This window comes from Cydia strobilella, chromosome 3 (genome assembly GCF_947568885.1).
Source record: "Cydia strobilella chromosome 3, ilCydStro3.1, whole genome shotgun sequence".
NCBI classification, from domain to species: domain Eukaryota; kingdom Metazoa; phylum Arthropoda; class Insecta; order Lepidoptera; family Tortricidae; genus Cydia; species Cydia strobilella.
The window spans coordinates 1,327,864-1,350,419 of NC_086043.1; the positions used below are offsets into that span (position 1 = coordinate 1,327,864).

Genomic DNA, 22,556 nt, shown 5'->3' on the forward strand with positions numbered 1-22,556 from the left:
AGGTCATTGCTGTTCTAAAAAGTGTGCAGAAAGTGATACGTTTGTGCACTAGGGCATTTTACTTTCCAAGCCCTTTTTTTTACGATAAGCAATTGAAATTTGGTTTTAAATGGATGTGTTATACAATTTCCCTTCTGATATATAACTCCCCATTTCATAAATAACGATACTTTTACCTAAATAGTTAATTGATAGTACCTTCTAGAAATGCAAAAATTATACTTAGAAAAGTAAAAAAAAACGTGTATTTAACTTTCCTCGTATTCGAAATGAAAAGTAGTGTTTAACTTGGGTGAAAGGCTTCATTTCAGCCTTGGTTTATTAGCGCTCCTGCGGTTGAGCGCCAAATTACCTAGGCAGAAATAAGTGCCTTTCATCCCTTGGGTAACAATCTACTATATCTACAATATTTTCGTAAGCACCACACATGATTTAAACTTTCACGTATTTTACACATTATTATTTACGAAAACGGGACTAAATCGCGTATAATTAGTTAAGTTTTAAAATTACCTCCGAGGTATAAGTTAATAAACAAGACCAAGTGCGGGTAGTTCGAAATACTCGCGCAGCCAGAAAATGTTGATGTCATCATTAGCCAGTTTTCCTACGAGACCATAGGAAAATGCCCTGCTCGAAACGTCGGAGGTAATTATATATTTAAAATTTTATACGCGATGAAGTCTTGTTTTCGTAAATAATAATGAACAACACACATTTTCGTCAACACATCAAGAGAAACAGCCCATTCATTACGAAACCGTATTATATCATCGCATGTATTATCCAAAATCATCGATAATAGACGGCCATTACAATACTTTGTCATAGCACTGCATAGGCAAATACGTTGTTACATTTGTACAGTTTTTATTCCGTTCGATTATACGTTTTCTTTTCACGTGGAATGTTACTGTGAAATAGAGCATATAGGAAAATATTTATACATTTTTAATGATATAGGAGGCAGTTGAGCAGACGAATTTCCTGACGATGGTAAGCAATAATCGTTGATCATGGACACCTACAATACTAGATAAGTTACAAGTGCGTTGCCAGCCTTTAAGAGGCCCCGGCAAGTTAGGTTCTCCATACAAGCGTAGTTACACTCTCATTTTAAAACGACTAGCCAGATTGCATTGAAACTGTAATTTACAATGTACAAATTTAAATCACACCATCATCATTTACTTCACAGTTTGGCGAGTTTTTATATTATTTATAAAATGTATTTTACTTTATCATGAATAAAAAATTAAAAATTAAATTAAATTAATTAAATAAAATGGTCACTTAGGCTTTTTCTAATTCCTTACAACTTTACCGTACCATTTCCTCATAAACACACAACAGCTGTCTCTAAGTAAACATACCGTTCGTACGTTGATGTTGATTCTCGCGTAGATGTCTGAATAATTGCCCCCTAATGAACAAACCGAGTTACATAAGCGCGAGCGCCGAGAGAAACGCTACGTCTTCGATCGCTTCAAAACGTCGCAAATGTCTATGAAGTCGATAAGCAAAAAGATCTTTATTTTCAAGGGCTTAACGTTCAAATTTATTTGACTCGTCATTATATTTATTTATATTATTTAGGGTGCTTTTTATATTCATAAACGGCTGTCAAATCGAAACCGTATAAAGTCACAAATATCAATAAAGTCTATGGGCACTTACGCCTTTTTTCTTTCGTAAAGACGCGGCTGTTGCATTTGTGATTGAGCCGATTTTTGTTTCATTGCCGATTTTTTTTTGACCAGATTTCTATAAAATTTGGCGGATAGATAAGAGGTCCCAATTTTATAAAAGATAAGCGCGGTTTTACCGCATCTCGTAAAAAATCTTCTACTTGGTTACTAAAAAAAAAGTCAACGGAAATTTACATACTTTTTTTGGGACAGAGGACAAGTTTGCATTTATCCTACCCAAAATGAGGACTTATTCACTCAGCCAAATTTTATTTATACCTAGCGAAAAAAAAATTAACAGTTTTATTTCAGAATCATTATAAATATATAAATATTTTTTATTAATAAATATAGTAATCAATAAATCTATTGTTAAACAATAACTTTAATGATTTTTAGTTTTTACCAACAATTACATCTGGAATTCTAATTACATGCAATAATTATATTTAGCAATAAAAGTAGAGTAGAATATAGAGCCAACAACTCTACATACAAAAAACCTCAACGCGTGTCATGCAAGCACAAACTATAATCTAATTTATTCAACATTCATACCAATTACGATTCGCACTAATTTGCATCTAATTATAACCGCAATTTCACATGCATACACATTTCCGCACATCTACACGCATGAACTACCAATTCCTGAAAAAATAATAATTAAAAACTCACTTGCGAAAAACTGACGACAAATCCGAGCGCAACAAGCACTTTTGGCAACGTCACTGGCACAAAACACAATTCCTTTTTCGCAAATTAAAAAAATAACACACTTCAAAATGGGTCACGGATTCGAGATTCAAAATTTGAATTTCGAACGGCGCGACGGGCGCGGTCGAGCGACGGCGAAAGACTGCGCTCCCACCACTGCGTTCGCGATGTGGCTTGACAGATGCTGGTGGCAGTTTTGGGAGTTCAATTGGCAAAATTGTGCAGTTGCAGTTTTGAGTTGACAGTTTATTTGATTCTATCAAAATCTTAATTATGCCAAAACGTAGCAATATAGGTAATGTTAATTTTCAAGGACACAATATTTAGGCACGCTCCGCATGCTAGTACATTCATGCTGTCGTTCAAATCCAAAATGCCTACGGCAATCGTTTGTATTTATCTATCTTTTGTACATTTTTTGGAAAGAGAAATTTTAGCGCAGATTTGCAAAATTTGCGAAATGTGAACCTTCTTTTACCTAATTATGGTGCGGTTAGCTGATAGAAAATACTTTTGGGTATACATTATGCTATATTAATTTAGTATTTGATAAACTGTCGGTAAATAAATGAGTGCATTAGTATTAATATATAATTTATTTATTATTTTATTTAGTAGCCTATTGTATCCCAATGCTGGGCAAAGGCCTCCCTCTCCCTCAAAATATTTAATATTAAAACATTATTCAATGCCTTCAATGGATGTATTTAATATCGTACAAATTAATGATTATTGTAATAAAACTATAAACAAAAAAAACCGGACAAGTGCGAGTCGGACTCGCCCACCGAGGGTTCCGTACTTTTTAGTATTCGTTGTTGTAGCGGCAACAGAAATACATCATCTGTAAAAATTTCAACTGTCTAGCTATCACGGTTCATGAGATACAGCCTGGTGACAGACAGACGGACAGCGGAGTCTTAGTATAAGGGTCCCATTTTTACCCTTTGGGTACGGAACCCTAAAAAATTAAGTTCTAGTAGCCAGTACAAAATACACATTTAGATTTGCTACTGAACAGATTATTAACACCAATTAGTAAACTTTTTCGATAAATTAGATCAGTTGCGATCATGCCATTGTCGAGACGGAGAAAGTAGGTACACCAATTTAAATTAAATTAAGCAAATGTGTCAGACATTTGAGTAGGAACATTCTAACTGAGTGATCTGTCATTATGTCAGTTAGTAGATTTCTCTATTAGCGAAATACATACCATAGAGTAACTTATACTAGAGCGGTACTGTCATAGTAAATTTTGTAACCCCAGTTAATTCACTGCCATCTGTCAACACACTTTAAAACTAAAAATAAATATTTATAAAAATACGATAAAATGTATTTAAATATGGATAAATAATTTTTTAATTTGCATTAATTATTTTTATATGATTTTGACCCATGTTCTTTCACTGGTATGCGTTAAAATTATAAATAACAAACGAAACAGTCAACGCCCTCTATACGAGTGTAGGCCTAAACTAGTGGCGCCATCTGATCGAGAATCAAATTTTCGTGATTTTCGTGGCACGTTTTTTCCTTAGACTGTATCCATCTATTACGGAGTTATATCTATATTTGTACATACTGAACCCATCTGTATAATCAGATGTCATCTTGAAATGGAAGATCAGCGCTGGAAGTCGCCAGCAACATGCTGAGGTGAGACCATTTCGTGGCACTTTTTCTTTTATTTATGTTTCTCTGTTCTGTATAACTTTCTATTTGTGTGTGCTAACGAATAAATTATTTCTATTTCTATAAATGATTCTTAGTACTTAATATCATAAATTCGAAAGTCACTGTAATCTCTGTGTGTCTGTTTGTTACTGTTTCACGCTTAAACTGCTGAACTGATTTCAATTAAATTGGGTACAGTTTCAGTTTCGGCAAATGACGCCAGTAGGATAGTTTTTTAGGGTTCCGTACCCAAACGGTAAAAACGGGACCCTATTACTAAGACTCTACTGTCAGTCTGTCTATCTGTCTGTCCATCTGTCACCAGACTGTATCTCACGACACAGAAAATTACGATGATGATGATGATGTTCAGTTGAAATTTTCACAGATGATGTATTTCTGTTGCCGCTATAACGACAAATACTAAAAACAGAATAAAATAGATATTTAAGTAGGAGCCCATAGAACAAACGTGATTTTTTGCCTTTTTTGCGTAATGGTACGGAACCCTTCGTGCGCGAGCCCGACTCGCACTTGGTCGGTTTTTTATCGCGGCAATCAACATTCTAAACGAACAAACTCGCAGTTAGAAACTAAACTATTTATTTAAGACCGCCTAAAAGGTAATTTTTTGATAAATAGTATACCTACCATACATTTTACAATGAAAAGAGTTTTTTGCATTTGAAGCACCAAGGTCAAAAGCACCCGTTACCCGGTTTATTTTTGGTAGCCGTTTGTATCTCGATTGCAGGACACAGTGCTGGATTTACCCGGATAGAATACCAATGCCACCGTTCCAAGAATTGTTTCAATTCTAACGTATAGCTGACTAAATGTTACCGTGTCTTTTTCAAATATTGTATTTAGAGGTCAATCGATATACTAGAAAATGTTATCACGTTATTACTCGTGCTATTTGCTAAGATTATAAACTGTAATACCTGTCATATATTAAAGAAAAAGTGACGAAGCCCTCCAGTGGGTTTACTAATGTATTGCCAAAAATCGTTTCCCAAAGTATTACTTCCCAAACTATTTTAAGAAAATTATCATTTGGCAAAATTTCATTTCGCAAATTTTCATAATCCAACCTAACCTAACCCAACCTAGTACGTCATTTTCATTTCGCAATATGGGGTTGGGAAATGAAATGGTTGCGAAGTAAAAAACTTGCTAAAATTTCATTTGGGAAATGAAACTGATGCCATAAGTTTGTTGGGAAGTGAAATTTGGCGAAAGATATTTTGGCTAAACGGCGGTATCCCCCTCCGGTTTTGAAGGCCGGATTCGAACCGGCGCGGCGTCTTTAGCTATCGCGGCTAACTCCATGAACCCCTAGGCCACCTCGCCACGGCGGTACCCGTCCCAAATTCTCGACTATATGCCATCTTAGTAAGACTAGTCTTTGACCAACTCTAATTGCAAGCAGTGCGCGCTTGCACCTCCTAGGAGAATAATTTTATTCGTTCCCAAAGTTGTTTGTTTGCTAAGATATTAACAAAATAAATACGCTTTTACGTTATTCACGCCGATAGTCTAAGCGAAAGGGTGTTTTCTAGTTAAAATAATTTAACTACTTATTTATCCATAATAAAAAAAAAAAATTATAGTATTGCACACGCAAAACTTTCCCTCTTAAAATAATAGTGATGCGTGTATTATTATCCGCTTTTCAACTTATTATTACCGAAGTGTAACAGGGCGTACCTAATTTGACAGACTGTGACAAGAAAGTGGCGGTGTTGCTATATTTAACCGTCTAATGAAAAGGGGAGGAAACTGTTTTTGGGTGTGTCGTGTGTCATAATTCATAAATAATGTTTGCTTGATTATTTATGTGTTATTTTCTCATTCTACGATTAGAACACATAATCAATATACCCAAGCGTTGTAATCTATCCTAGTTTCTTAGTAATAAATCAGTTAATATTTAAATATAAGAATTGATTTGTTTACCTAAATAAATAAGTAAGTTATAAACATTACTAAAAATAGCCTTACAGAATAATCATACAAGAGAAAATCACACAAAAAAACCGGCCAAGTGCGAGTCCGATTCGCCCACCGAGGGTTCCGTACTTTTTAGTATTTGTTGTTATAGCGGCAACAGAAATACATCATCTGTGAAAATTTCAACTGTCTAGCTATCACTTTTCATGAGATACAGACTGGTGACAGACAGACAGACGGACAGCGCGAGTCTTAGTAATAGGGTCCCGTTTCTACTCTTTGGGTACGGAACCCTAAAAAGATACTTTGAGACCATTTACATTTTTAAAATCTCAACTAGATCAGTTATTGATATGATACGAAATTGACACGACTGTTATGTAGTATACGTAAACCAACAGGTAAATTTCTCATTCACACGTGCATAGGCGTAGCAGGAGTGAAAGAGACAGTAATTAGGTGATTCATCTGCTCATTTGGCTCCTATATCATAAAAAAGCGGCCAAGTGAGAGTCGGACTCGCGCACTAAGGGTTCCGTACCATTACGGAAAATAACAGCTAAAAAATCACGTTTGTTGTATGGGAGCCCCATTTAAATATTTATATTATTCTGTTTTTACTATTTGTTGTTATAGCGGCAACAGAAATACATCATCTGTGAAAATTTCAACTGTCTAGCTATCACGGTTCATGAGATACAGCCTGGTGACAGACAGACAGACGGACGGACGGACGGACAGACGGACAGCGGAGTCTTAGTAATAGGGTCCCGTTTTTACCCTTCGGGTACGGAACCCTAAAAATACGAGAATGACCGCGTTCGTCAGTTTGGTTTGCGGATAATCAAACGGGAGCGACCACTGCGAGTCGTCAAGGTCGTCAATAACTAATCAAGTCGCTATTTTTAAAAATCGAACAGTCCTTACGGAACTAAAAGAAACGCTTCCGTTACGAGAGGCCGTGTGACGTAACGGCCAAAATGGCCGCGTATCTGTTACCGTAGATACGTGTGGGTGTAAAAACCATTGCGGGAAATCTAAAGGCATGCGTGAATCGCGTTTATGTAGTTTATTTATTTATTTATTTTAAACTTTATTGCACAAGAACAAGTACAAAAGGCGGACTTAATGCCTTGAGGCATTCTCTACCAGTCAACCACTGGGCCAAACAGAAATTGTTAAGGTGGGTGCAGTGCGATGCGAAAAAAAAAATCTAAATATAAATTCTAATACTAACGCCAATATACAAACTAGTAATATTTATATACTATAATACCTTTATAAACGACATAAATAAACAATATAAATACATATACAAATTTATCATATAATATACATAAATATATATTTGCATGTGCGGGGAAGGGGGGAGGGGGGGGGTCCCACTAGACAGTATCTAGCAGGTGCTTGTAGAGCATTCGTTTGAAAGTCAGCTTGTTTGGGGCTTGTCTAATCGTTAGAGGGAGCGAATTCCAAAGACGGATTGCTTGAACAGCGAAAGAAGACGTGAGAAAACCGGTATGGTGAGGGAGAACAGAGAGTTTAAGAGAACGGGCAGCGCGCAGCTCGCAGCCTGGGCGTGGGGTAATAAAGCTGAAGTTACAACAGTCAGCAGTCAGTGAAGTTGTAGTTCAATAAGAATAGTTAACCAGACAATTGGGTAAACGTGGATACTAATAAGTAATATGCCATCGGAGAGTTACCAATATTGCGAAACTTCTAAATGGAACAATGTCAGAACCTTCTCATCATTTTTATTTAATTTTTGCACGAAGATCTAAATCTTCCATTTCCAAAATGAAAGTTTATATCCTGTAAAAAAACTGAAATTTCCAAGCTTTTCCTACTTTTTGGAAACTTTCTGCTACTGTGTAAATCTCATCATCATCATTGGCCTTTGCGTCTATTGCAGACGATTTATGGTGTAACACCGGAGAGACACCGTTTTTGGACTTTTTGGTGGCTGAATAGACCGATACGGTACGATACCGGTTTTTTGTTTACATTTAAATTTTTTAAAGTTTCTTTAATTTCCCACTACGCTCAAATATGTCTGTCATTTAATGTTGAAGATCAAAACCAAAAACAGATCAAATATGTCGCTTGACAGATTCAAACAATCTTTGACCTAAACTAATTCCTTTGACATCAGATTGACTTGTCACGCTCATCTTTGACACTTCAAGACAGTGAGAGTGAAGTGCTATTATACGCAAGGTTGTCTTGTGTGAGGTGTCAAACTGAACGAGTAGGGCGTTTTAGGTATTAGGGCGATTGTACATGAATAGACGAAATAGTTTTTCTTTTTTAACATATTAAAAAAAAGTTTTTGAGGAATAAGTGTGTGTAAGATTAGATGGGATAAGAGAAACATCGGGGCAAGAGAAACAGTATGAGGATTTCCTAAAAGTGTTTCTCTTGCCAAGAGCAAAAAAAAATGTTTCTCTTAACCCACATGAACTTTTTTTTTAATAGCTACTGCTGGGCAAAGGCCTCCTCTTTCTTCCGCCATCACCTTATAGTCTTTATAGACCTTATAGTTCGTTTTTTTATAACCATTATGTAACAAAAAATCGTTCTTATATAGCTTCCAGTTTGGTTTAGATAACAAAAACCAAAGTTCAGGCCCATTTTTGTATGTATGTTTATTTCTAAAGCATATTTCAGCAAATGTCTCCAGATTTATTTTTGATAACTTAGATTAGGTTAGGTGATTTTTAACCTTCTTCGGCTATCAACGTAAATCCCCAATTTTTTCATGATTCATCCTAATTTTGCAAGCATGATTGCAAAAAAACATAAATGATTTTGTTTAAAAATTACGAAACCAATGTCAAGAAAGCTGAATCAACAGATATCGGCTACTGGTTTATTTAAATAAACAAGGAACTCACTGTATAGGCTATACTCGCAAACATCCCCAGTAGCGTTTATACGCCATTATGACGTCAGCGACGTCATTATGACGTAATAATGCCGTCATTATGACGTCGCTGACGTCATTTTGCTACCTGGGATGCGCCATGCTTGCAAAACTAAAATGAATCACAAAATATTCGATTTCATGGAAACGTGAATAAAAACAAACGTATATTAACCCAATTGAAAAACTGCTGAACGACACTAAATACTATTGATTCAGATTATTACTTTAATTAATTTTTAATTAGGTTAAATTACTTTCTAATTAATGAATTAATTTATTGAATTTCATATTCAAGTTACCTAAATGAAAAGCTAAAATTTTAGGTTACGTTTTTTTATTAATTAAGCATGTTTTCGATTTTAATAAAATTCATTAATAAATAAATAAATAATAATGATATTTTGTAACAAATAAATGATTATTTAAGGAACTAAAATAAAAACCTAATAAAAAAATAGTCAAAAAATTTATTTTGATTTTATGTTGATTTTTAACCAGGGACCAAATTAAACATAATTTAATTAATAAATATATAATAAAACTATGAAAACGGATTATATCCCGTATATTGAATTTATATTACGTCCAGACGTTTCGAACCCTTTACAGCGTTCGTGGTCAACGGGTGAGTAACTATCGCGGTAACCGAAGACAATATTAATAAACATGTAATTATTATATCTTATTACTCATACTCAGACGTTGGCCTACATAACAAAATTGTAATCATTTTTGATGAATTCAGATCCTAAAAAATCACAAGTTTAGCAATTGTTCGAAATACAGCCATAATTTTGTCGTCATTTCTGGCCAATTTTTTAAAGAAATAATTAAGAAATTTAAGGAAAAATTCCCATTTTATTCAGGAATATGCTATTTTAATTTCAGTATTCAGTATTCAGTCATTTATTTTACTTCTGTTTGCAACCAAATTCGCAATTCAAATGCCTATTAGATTTATACACATTTACAACATACACAAAAAAACTGAAAAAAGATATGATAACTTGAGTAGAAACAAGAGCCAATTGTATCTGTAGTCGGTCTGTATCATAACACATTGCAACCATATTGCAATTGCGACGCAACAGCTGACCAGTGACCAAACTGCTTACATAACGTCTGCAACCGTCCTAAACGAATATTATCCCGAACAGACTCACCTACTAGATGGAGTGTGGTGGTAGAGGGGTAGAAGTCGGAACCGGTGTAACGTGTAACTATATCGGTCTCTATTGTTTCCCATATAGTTTTAATTCATAATGTATTGTTTGTCCATATTTTCGATAGTCATAATTTGTTTTTTTTTTTTTTTTTTTTTCAGAAACGCGTAACTTTTCAGGATTGCCCTAAAACAAACCTAACCTAACCTATCTATAGGATAACCTAAGGAAAATCCTGAAAAGTTAACGGTTTCAATATGACTAATGATAATATGACAATCATTACATTATGACTTTCAATAATTATGTCAAACAAAGGGACCCCATATGTTCTCCTTAATACAGGGTGGTGCAAAAATACGTTGACAAAAATATACGTTTTGCAATATAAGATTCAAAACTTTTGCAATTTGAACACATACTAAAACATATTTAAAATCGGGTCTATCACGAATTAACTTTGTTAAGTACCATTATTTCCTACTTTTGGACACAGGTTTAGGGAGGAGGAGGATACGTTTTGTTTTTAGACTTGTAGGTAACTAAGAAAAATATATTTCAAAAAATTATTGTCAACGAATTTTGGGACTACTCTAACGAACTGAAATAAATATATATTGATTGATTGATTTAACTTATTTCTCTATTTTCCTTTCAAAGTATGACTTTTTTAGACTAAATCTATGAAAACTAGTTAGTATTAATGTATGAAAAAGATTACTTATTCCAACTCTTGACATACGTATGTAAAATAAGATAATATTGTTTTTTACTTTGTAAACCAACTATCCCGCTTTCATTATTATTGAGTTTATAAATGAGCAATTGACCGTTTAGATGAAAGAGTTTCTCTACCCTTTCAACTAAGAAACGATTACAAACTTGAATGACATATAGCTGGTGTTTAGTAATCGTGTCAAATTTAAACACGCCTCTGGGTTCCATAGAAATTACCTGAAACAAACAAAGGGTAAATTAATTAATGTATCATTTTTATTGGTATAAAACTTAATAAGCCTATTGTGCTATTATGCAAAACATAAATAGAAAATAATGTCAAAATTCAAATAAGGAATTTCAAGACAATATTTATGATAAAATAAAAAACCGGCCAAGTGCGAGTCGGACTCGCGCACCGAGGGTTCCGTACTTTTTAGTATTTGTTGTTATAGCGGCAACAGAAATATATTATCTGTGAAAATTTCAACTTTCTAGCTATCACGGTTCATAAAATATAGCCTGGTGACAGACAGACAGACGGACGGACAGACGGACAGCGGAGTCTTAGTAATAGGGTCCCGTTTTTACCCTTTGGGTACCCTAAACCCTAAAAACGTATCAGAGATAAATGTAAAAGCATAAACTACCTAAATATTGTAATAATGGAAAGCGAATGAACGATGCAGCATCAGGCATAAAAACGGTGAGCACAAGTTACGTTTTACAATGCGTAATCTGGCGGATGTAATCTATAATCACTAGACATTGGCCCACAAATCGATCGTTGCGACACTTGCGACACGACGTGTGACGACGTGTGACTACGTCGTATGTGTAATTAATACGTCCGTGACATTATTTTTTGAAGTTCAAAGATTAGGTTATAAACATAAGGTTTTGATTTAAAGTTCCAAATTATATGTGAAGTTTAATAGGTTTAATTGTTTTAGTTTTAGCTCGTCTAGGTTTAATTAGTAGTCGTAGTAATAATTAGTTTTAAGTTTTGATTAATTTTTTGGTATTTTTTTGACTTATTAATTATTAATGTGTTTAAAATTTCGACTATTTCGTATTTTTTTGACTTATTAATCATTAATGTGTGTAAATGTATTGTAATTATTAATGTGTGTAAAATTTCATTATAAAACCGGATAGGTAAAGGTATATGTAATTTTAATCGAGAATTTATAATGCATTCGAAATTCCTTTTCAGAATTTGCTATTGAGGGTGTCAAACTTACACTTACTCGTACATCCATACTATAATATTATAAATGCGAAAGTAACTCTGTCTGTCAGTCTGTTACCCCTTCACACTTAAACCGATGAACCTATTAAGATGAAATCTGTTATGGCGATAAATAGAGGCCCGCCGTACCCAAAGGGTAAAAACGGGACCCTATTGCTAAGACTCCGCTGTCTGTCTGTCCGTCTGTCACGCAGGCTGTATCTCATGAACCGTGATAGCTTAGACAGTTGAAATTTTCACAGATGATGTATTTCTTTTGCCTCTATAACAGCAAATACTAAAAACATAAAATAAATATTGAAGTGGATCTCCCATACAACAAGCGTGATTTTTTTGCCGTTTTTTTTGCGTAATGATACGGAACCCTTTGTGCGCGAGTTCGACTCGCACTTGGCCGGTATTTTTTTCAATCATCATCATTCCACGCAAAGTTAAACATTACATTTTTAAACGTTACTCAAATATCTAATATCCTATCTATCAAATATCCTAAATAACTGCTAGTTTTAGAATTTTATTTTATTGAATGTTATTTTTAATTTTGTAAATATCTGTTATTCAAACACAATGTATGTTGTAAATGAATGAATAAATGAAATGAAATGAGATGTATCAATCTTAACACTTTCGCTTCACTCAAATCATCCTAAGTGCCAGTTGCACCATCCGCACTTGACAGACAGTTTACTATGAAACTTTCCATACTATAAAATTTAGCGAACTCTTTAACGATGACAAACAGTTGGTGCAACCGACCCTACGAATAAGATCCGGTATCATCTAGAAAGAATTCGCCCGAGGCGATGACGAAGCCATTGAGACAACGATGACGTTTTAAACCCAAGAACAAATACAATGGGTTTTACCCAATATGATGACGTACCACCATCCACTTTTAATTGACTAATTATAAACAGTACAAAGTCTTTAGGTCCAGCAATCGCAAGTCAGAGAGAGAGTAAACCTCTGGTATTGAAATACCAAACCTTTGACCACAAAGTGGGTAAGATATGTTCAAATTTATTTGTGATCTTTTCTCATTGGCATAGGTATCGATGTTCTATTTATAAAACAAGTTAGTTAAATACTTAAACAAGCAGTCTCTATTATTATTATTATTATTATTCAGAGCCCACTGTATCCCACTGCTGGGCAAAGGCATCCCCTCTCTTTTTTCACTCGTCTCTGTTTAATGCTATGTTTGGCCAGCCTCTCAAAAAGGAGTCTTAGTTATAATAGAAAGTGTTTCAATTTCATATATGTATTTTGCAATACCTATGGCAAAGATAAATATAACTCCGTAATAGATGGATACAGTCTAAGAAAAAAACGTGCCTCGAAAATCACGAAAATTTGATTCTCGATCAGATGGCGCCACTAGTTTTGGCCTACACTCGTATAGAGGGCGTTGACTGTTTCGTTTGTTATTTATAATCTTAACGCATACCAGTGAAAGAACATGGGTCAAAATCATATAAAAATAATTAATGCAAATAAAAAAATCATTTATCCATATTTAAATACATTTTATCGTATTTTTATAAATATTTATTTTTAGTTTTAAAGTGTGTCGACAGATGGCAGTGAATTTACTGGGGTTACAAAATTTAGTATGACAGTAACGCTCTAGTATAAGTTACTCTATGCCTATGGTATTGCACCCATAGTGTTGTGTTTGTTCACGGCAAAGCCGCCGAAGTCGTGAAGCCGTGAGGTCCCATTTAAAAGGCCCTAATTCACTAGCTTTCCTGGGTGTCATGCTTCAAAACTTGTATCACCGAATTAGGCGTGTGTTATGGGATAAATAATGGGAGTTTACCCTATATCTAGGTCAGAAATTAGTTTATAGCTCCAGTTTATAAAACAAACGAAATAGAGCAAAAACAAGTTTTGTATGAAAAACGTAAATTCGCTATATTTTTTTACTATGGTATCTGAAGCTACATAAACTAATTTCAGACATAGATATACCTTATCCTATTGTAAGTACAAAGTTTCAGAGCAAACTAGCTACTCGTTTTAAAATGAGAGCGTAACTACGTTTGTATGGAGAACCGAGCTTGCCGGGGACCATAGAGTAACTTATACTAGAGCGGTACTGTCATAGTAAATTTTGTAACCCCAGTAAATTCACTGCCATCTGTCGACACACTTTAAAACTAAAAATAAATATTTATAAAAATACGATAAAATGTATTTAAATGTGGATAAATGATTTTTTTTATTTGCATTAATTATTTTTATAATTTTGATCCATGTTCTTTCACTGATATGCGTTAAAATTATAAATAACAAACGAAACCGTCAACGCCCTCTATACGAGTGTAGGCCAAAACTAGTGGCGCCCTCTGATCGATAATCAAATTTTCGTGATTTTCGAGGCACGTTTTTTCCTTAGACTGTATCCATCTATTACGGAGTTATATCTATCTTTGCGGAGACCCTTAAGCGTCAAAACTAGAAAACAAAGATACTAAAACGCCTGTCCGTTTTACTATCAGCAACTTCTTACGTGGACCTTATTGTATTCGCATTAAGGTTCAAGAATTGTCAGTGAACTGTGTGGGTAATGGGCACTTCCCGTAAAGGCCGATACCGAACGAATATGCAAACTTGACATAACATAACGTAGGTAAATAGCGGGGGCCTAAAATGGTGTTATGGCGAACGTTGATCCCGTTCTAGAGTATAAAGTAATACAGTAAGCTAACAAGCGACATTAGATTATTTAAAATAAATGATTTTACATTACATATTACATTATGATTATTTTTAAAATGAAAAATTAAATGTATTGTGAATAGTATTTAGAAAGTAATACATATTTATTTATTTTATTTGAGAATATCTTAAAAAATAATAGTTACATGTAAAAAATCCGCAACGCAGGCTTCGTCAGGTGGCCACAAATACAAATCAGCAACATGCTTGCTTGTATTTAGAATAGTGTGTTAATATTCATTTTGCTTAATGTAATTTTCAAATTGTAATATATTATTGTAATTATTAGTCCCTGTTACTCGAAATCAATGTTTTTTTTTATTACATGGACGTACATAGTTAAAGGAAAAATATCCAACCCGCAGACATCTATCAATAAGTAAAATATGAACTTTGTGTCGAAAAGAATATTCACTTATTTATAAGAAGAAGAAAGAAAGAAAATACATTTATTTGACGCCGCAACATAGTACATAAAAAAGAAAAGCATGCAGACAAAAAAACATTTGGACGCCAAAAAGGATCCCCACTCAGCATAGTGCCGCGGCAAACCGTGGCGCTGGTTTTCTGTGGGGACCTGGCTTAATCTAAAAATAATGGCGACACGTACGCCAACGACACACATTTTTATGTAAATTTTTTAAGGATATCATCACGGGCGTCATTTTGGGAAAAGGAAATCTACAAAAATCTGTCAATATAATTTGAACTTTCTGTTAAAAAGAAAAGTCATTTCGTTTAAATGACAAGTTTTAGAGGAACCTGGACCTCATGTATACTCCATCTGCAAATTCCCATCTTTGTGTGCAAAATAAATATATTTTTCATATTTTTTTTTTTTTTTTTCATCCTTCAAGTTAGTCATTTGTACTACTTTTCGTATTTTGTGCGATAATGTTGATATAAGTGACAATCGTAGTAGAGGCAAGATTTCAGTGATAACAAACATTTATATTTACTCGTCATGTGTTGCCGCTGTTAGGAGAGTAAAAAAAATGAATTATGAGGATGACAAGATTAAATATATGTGCCATTCTCAACCAAAAGGGTACTTATTGTCGGTTGTCAATAAGGCGCCATTTCCATATAGCTTCAATTTGAATTCAACCTTATCGACAAGCGACAATGTGTTACCTTTTAGTTGAGAACGTCACATATGAAAAAATGAAATGAAAAAATGAAAAAATTAAAAAATGTTTATTGGTTCCTTACAAGTAGTTTACAGCATGGGATTAGGTTAGGTTATTTCTTTTAAGCATTAGATATGCTTGTGACAGAAAACCCCGCTCTTCCGAAATCGCTAGGGTATAAACCATTATGTTTGTGTCTTTAAATCTAGTATTTAACACTTAAATCTAAAACTAAAACCAAATACTTCTTTTATACTAAAAAGTAGTACTAGCATGATGGTTACAAAAATTAAAAAATATGTAGACTATAGTCTCCGATTACATTACCTAACTATAAAAAATCCTCCAAACGGATTTTGCAAAAAAGTGTTATCATTACGCATAATGCACGCATTGACGCATATTACACATATTTCTGATGACTTCATATGAAACTTGACTAAGCAATTATTTGTGTACTTATTTAATAACAGTGCATTCTTAAAAAGCGCAGTGCCGTCCGGGAGTGACTTATCAAGGTTAGGTCACTCTTTTGTTATAAGGTCAGCTGTAGTGTTATAAATGTTATAATAATAGACGTTAGAGGTCTCCGTCAAGTCATGTTACACTGTTACAGTAAAAGGTTGAGTACGGTCGACTTTAAGCACCTTATTATTACCCATAATCAACTCACGTTTTTATTAAATTCAGTTAATATTATGATAGTCCTTTTAACTTGAAGCTAAATGCATCAGATAAATGTATTTCTTAATGACATTACTATTTTCATTAATACAAACAAAAATTATCTACAAAAACCTATCAATTTCAACTATACGAGTTTCAACTAGATCTTTTGTTATATCTAGAGTATATAAACAAAGAGTTAATGTAGTTTCAAAAATAAGTACCTAAACAAAAATATGCCTGATCATTTTTGCTCGTTTCCAAAAATTTTCCAAAAACTTGCCTTGCAATTAGACAGGCGTGGCATGCAATTTAAATTCCACAAGAAGCCAAATAAGGACATATTGGCGTTTGCAACAGAAGTTGTTTTTAGCTCTTCTTAAACCCAGGAAAACTATATGTATTTAAGTTTTTTATTAATTAGTTTTTAAGTTACATTTTATCATAGTTTTTAATTTATATATTTACACTTTAAAAAATATTTATGTGCTTATAAACATTTGCACTACTGTCTTTTCTTATACTCTTCACGTGTGAGCTTAGATATTTTCCTCCTCATGACATCATGTGTCCTGCAAAAGGACAAATTGAACCGTTGTGGAGCGACCACTTTTTTAAATACGGCTTATTAAGTGTTGTATGAAAACGTTATCTTCATCTTATGTCATTGTACTGCGGTAGCGATTTAAAAATGGATTAGGATGCAAGAATGTGTAGGTGTATTAAACATCATTAATTACGGATTTAGATACATAAGTATTAACTTAAAACGTCGTGAACGCTGCTCGCACTATTAGTGCTTGAGAAAAGAGACCTCCGAAACATGTCGCGCGAGTGACTAAAACAAGTGAGTCTAAACCGTGAAATTATTTAATACATAAGTATTGTTGCTTGACTAGGTTTATTTGAATAAAATAAGCAGTATCGGACAAATAACAAGTGGAACGGTGGCAACAGAGGAATTAGCATAGTAGTATTCGGAAAAGCATAAAAAAATCTTTATTTTAGACCAAAAGCGATCCATATTTTGTTAGTAAGCGCTGGTGGCCTAGCGGTAAGAGCGTGCGACTTTCAATCCCGAGGTCGCGGGTTCAAACCCCTGGCTCGTACCAATGAGTTTTTCGGAACTTATGTACGAAATATTATTTGATATTTATACCAGTCGCTTTTCGGTGAAGGAAAACATCGTGAGGAAACCGGACTAATCCTAACAAGGCCTAGTTTCCCCCTCTGGGTTGGAAGGTCAGATGGCAATCGCCTTCGTAAAAACTAGTGCCTACGTCAATTCTTAGGATTAGTTGTCAAGCGGAGCGCTCCCATGAGCCGTGGCAAAATGCCGGCATAACGCGAGGAAGATGATTTTGTTAGTAACATTTTACCCTTAATATTATGTTATTTACTTACTTACTCCGTTGGCTCAGCGACCCAAAATGAGACTTGACCTCCGACACAAGACAGCGCCACTTTTCTCGATCCTGTGCGATCTCTCGCCAATTGGTGACTCGAAGTTCGCGCAGATCCGCCTCCACCCTATCGCACCAGCGATACCTGGGGCGTCCAAAAGGACTATAGGAATAGGATATTATGTTAGTAACCTTTATCTACTTAGACCTACCAATGACTACTTCTATCCAGTACCTAATGAGCGATGTAGTATCTATTTTCAATTTTAATTATCAAAGATACCCTTTACATAAATATTAACAGACAACGCGCAGAATTATAAAAGATAATATTGTCTTCGGTTACCGCGATAGTTAGTCATGTCACCCGCGGGTGTCACCCGTTGACCACGAACGCTGTAAAGGGTTCGAAACGTCGGGATGTATTATAAATTCAATATACGCGATATAATCCATTTTCATAGTTTTATTTCTTGTTAAAGCTACCTATTCTCAAATGTTGTAGGCGTCCAAACCTTTTTTTTTATTTACCTAACGACTAAAGGGTTAAAATTGGGATGAAAAATTCCTACTTCAAGGACAAAATCTCAGGAGGAAGCTAGCCCAATACGAGTATAAACAGATTTTTAAAAACCTATTGTGTGAGAAAATAATGGCAGCAGCTGTAGTGTGAAGACTGTTAAGATCATAAGGTCAGGTGGTGTAAGGGAACATAGTTTATTTGGTCTCGGTCGTCGCAAGAGTAACCTATATTTTTATTTATGATTTTGTTATTATTTAGTACTATCATTGAATTTGCTTTTTTATATCTTTGTCTCTAACTTTTTTTTTTCCTACAAGTGTTTTTCTTGCCCATAGTTTTTAGGGTTCCGTACCCAAAGGGTAAAAACTGGACCCTATTACTAAGACTCCGCTGTCCGTCTGTCCGTCTGTCTGTCTGCCACCAGGCTGTATCTCATGAACAGCGATAGCTAATAGACAGTTGAAATTTTTACAGATGATGTATTTCTGTTGGCGCTATAACAACAAATACTAAAAAGTACGGAACGCTCGGTGCGCGAGTCCGACTCGCACTTGGCCGGTTTTTCTTACCACACGAAATCTTACACCATTTTATACAGAAATATGCGTAACATAAATCTCATATGTTTACATAAACGTCCGCACCGAGCCGGTCGTTCATCACAATTTCAATTAAAATATCCGCAAGTCGCCAACTATGTTACATTTGAATAATGTACGCAGGCATTAGGTATCAGTATCACTTTACATTTACACCACATGTTAGGTGTTTGATGACTTATTCTGACGACCGGTCTGGCCTAGTGGACAGTGGTTAGTGATCCTGCCTGCGAAGCCGAGGACGTTCGTATCCCGGTAAGGGCATTTATTTGTGTGAGGAGCACAGAGTCATGGGTTCCTGAGTCATGGGTGTTTTCTATGTATTTAAGTATTATATATATAGTTGCGACGACCTGGTGAAGGTCGCGGGAATTCGGTGGTTGCGAGCGGCACAGGATCGGTCGGAGTGGCGAGTCTTGGGGGAGGCCTATGTCCAGCAGTGGACGACTATCGGCTGACATGATGATGATGATATATAGTTGTCTGAGTACCCATAACACAAGCCTCCTTGGGCTTACCGTGGGGCTTAGTCAATTTGTGTAAGAATGTCTTATAATATTTATTTATTTATTATTTATTCTGTCTTGCTGATACTTGAATTTTGTTGTTTACAAAGAGGTTATCATTTATTTTCACGGTCTTCTCACATATTTGAAGAAAAATCACAAAGAAAATCAATCAGTGGAGTATGGCCGGCCGCGCCACGCTTTACTACACGGCCCAACTCGCTACGCGAACCCTTATTTCTCTGACTTTGTAAGTAACACCTATACAATCATCAGTGATATCTGTTAGAAAAAAGTATAACCGAGCAACTTTGTTAACCTATTGTGCAAAGATAGTATCTAATCCTCATTAACCTCGTAAAGCCCAATGTGCATTACAATGTACACTGTTTCAATCTAATTTGAACCTCACACTAACTGAATTAAGTAGCATTTCTTTTGTTTCATTGTTTTCTAAAACAAACGAAAGTCACCCTAATTTTTTATACAACAAGGTTCAAATTAAAAATAGGGAAACTGTATGGTGGGCCTTACGAGGTTAATGTGATTGTGTTTTCCGCAACGAACATATCGTTTGTCACAATTTCAAGATCTCCCAGAATCTGTATGTTTAAGAGGCCGGTGTCGATTTTAGTCGCAAAAATGTAAAATTGATAGATTTAGTCTGTGAAATTGTACACCTTTTGTTACCTAATTGAAATAACAAGTACTGGTTTCTATTAGCGCATCTTCTTATCTTACCTTTTATCAGATCAATTTGTTGAAAACAGACTCACTAAATTAGTAATGTTTGCTTTTCTGATGGACGTTTAGGTAAACGCGCGTGAAGCACTGATTTTGTCGCTCTTATTTGTAAATTTCTTAAAATTTGGACGGCTAAACATGGTAATTTTGTATTACACATATCCTGTACTTGACGTTTATCAGACTACATTTTTATTATTATGACTTTGAAGTAGTGTAAATGAAAGTTAGACGAAATCAATTTTCTCCAGAAATTACTTCAAAACAAGTGACAATTTCTCTGAAAATCGACTTAATTTCAACGTAATTTTGATACTTAAACAATCTACAACATTTGTTGAAACTATTCTTATTCATCAATTTGTATAATTTACCACCATACATTTTTGATGAATTTTTAAAAACTGCCCCTTCTTTTCATATATTACCGGAGACGCACGCTTGCGACCTCATTATTAAAAGGCAAGATGAGAAGACGTGCTAATAGAAACCAATACTTGTTATTTAGATATTACGTAACAAAACGTGTGTAATTTCAACGACTAAATCTATCAATTTAAAATTTTTGCTCCAAAATCGACTACGGCCTCTTAAATAATGTTTATCAGCATTATAGGTCATATCACTTTACACCGTGGATTAGCTGTTTGATGTTTTATTCTGCCATATAATTGTATGATTATTACATGTAAAAGGCGCATTTAAGGTTTTACTTAGACATAAACTAAACGTATTTGTAACTATACCTACTTCCATTACTGCCATCAAAATTGTGCATGTTTCAATTCGGGTTTTATTTTATGTAATTTCCTAAAATTATCATCTAAATAAAAGACTTTTTGAACAAAATTGCAGTTTGTTTTAACAAAAAAATACAGTTATTTTCGATAGGTGCCCACTACATTAGTAGCTATTAAAGTTTCGCCTACGTTCAATCTCCCTTAAAAGGAATACCTGAATGCGTATTTAAACATTTTAAACACGCCAGCTATATTTAACGAACTGACTAACGTTACAAATGGCGCTGACAGTTGTCAGCGTACAACTAAGCCGCTTGTTATTTCCCGCCCTGGTAGGTAGGTATGTTGTTACTAGTCGGATAATAATACGTAGAGACGTACCACATATATTATCCGCAAACCAAACTGACAACCGAGATCATATCACCAACCCTTTATATAAATATGCAAGTGTGAATGACAAGGTTTACGAACACGATCATCAGTAAAGTTTGCGGATAGTATAAATTGATGGACAAGAAAATTTTTTTAATCAAATATATATTTGCAAAAATAGAACTAAGACCTAGTCTCTCCGAAACATATCGCGCGAGTGACTAAATATACGTGAGTGAAACCGCTAAGTTAGTTAAATTAAAATTAAATTAAATTTATTTAAGACCAACAAAGGATCAATTTGGTTAATAACACATTTTAATCTTACAACTAATGTTAGTAGGTACACACACAAACTTATTAACTATCTACATATTTACATATCTATTTACTATTTAGTTAAGTAAAACTAAGACGTTTATTGGTTACAGTCGAGGGCATAAATATACATTCCCAAAGTTTCAAAAATATTTGTACGCTCTTACACCTTTAACTATAAAGTCGTGTTCACATATTTTTGAGTCATTTGTCTGGATCGATATTTTTGCCTTCGACTGTACAGTAAAAAAAGGTGTTATAACTACTTTACAATGGGATATAATGTATTTTTCTTGCAAGCAAGCGTGCAAATATATTGTCAGATCTATAGCGTGTAAATAATAACAAAATGGAAATGAAGATATCATTAATAATTAGAAAAAGTTTGTGATGAAAAAATAAAAGTGATTAGAAATAATAATACATTTTATATTGATTAAAAAATACCATAACTCAAGTTGAAGTTGTTACGAAGCATCACAGCAAGGAGTATATTTAAAAAGTTATTACTTCCAACACGATATCGGAACGTTCCCAATTTGTAAACAAAACAAAAAGAATCAATGAGCAATTTATTCGGTGCCAAAATAAAACGCTTTGATGAAGCGATCCCTTATTGCTAAGCGCTTTTATTGGTATTTGATTGTTTGATTTATTTATAACCAATTTAGGAAGGAAAGGTATAATTTTAGAGTGTAGGCATGTATACATTATTTGTATCTTTATTTGCAGCTG

At 34.4% G+C, this 22,556-nt stretch overlaps 1 protein-coding gene across 2 annotated transcripts in view; it reads right to left on the reverse strand.

Moving 5' to 3' along the window:
* LOC134755650 (uncharacterized) overlaps positions 1–22,556 on the reverse strand; it is a 276,948-nt gene that overhangs the window by 194,165 nt on the left and 60,227 nt on the right. Inside the window, exon 1 of one of the 2 annotated variants that reach the window (XM_063692179.1) lies at positions 2,367–2,530. The exons of the other annotated variant lie outside the window; for it this stretch is intronic. The gene's annotated coding sequence lies outside the window, so the exon portion shown is untranslated. Of the gene's footprint in view, positions 1–2,366; positions 2,531–22,556 lie in introns of those variants that run through there. 2 annotated transcript variants of the gene reach the window in all.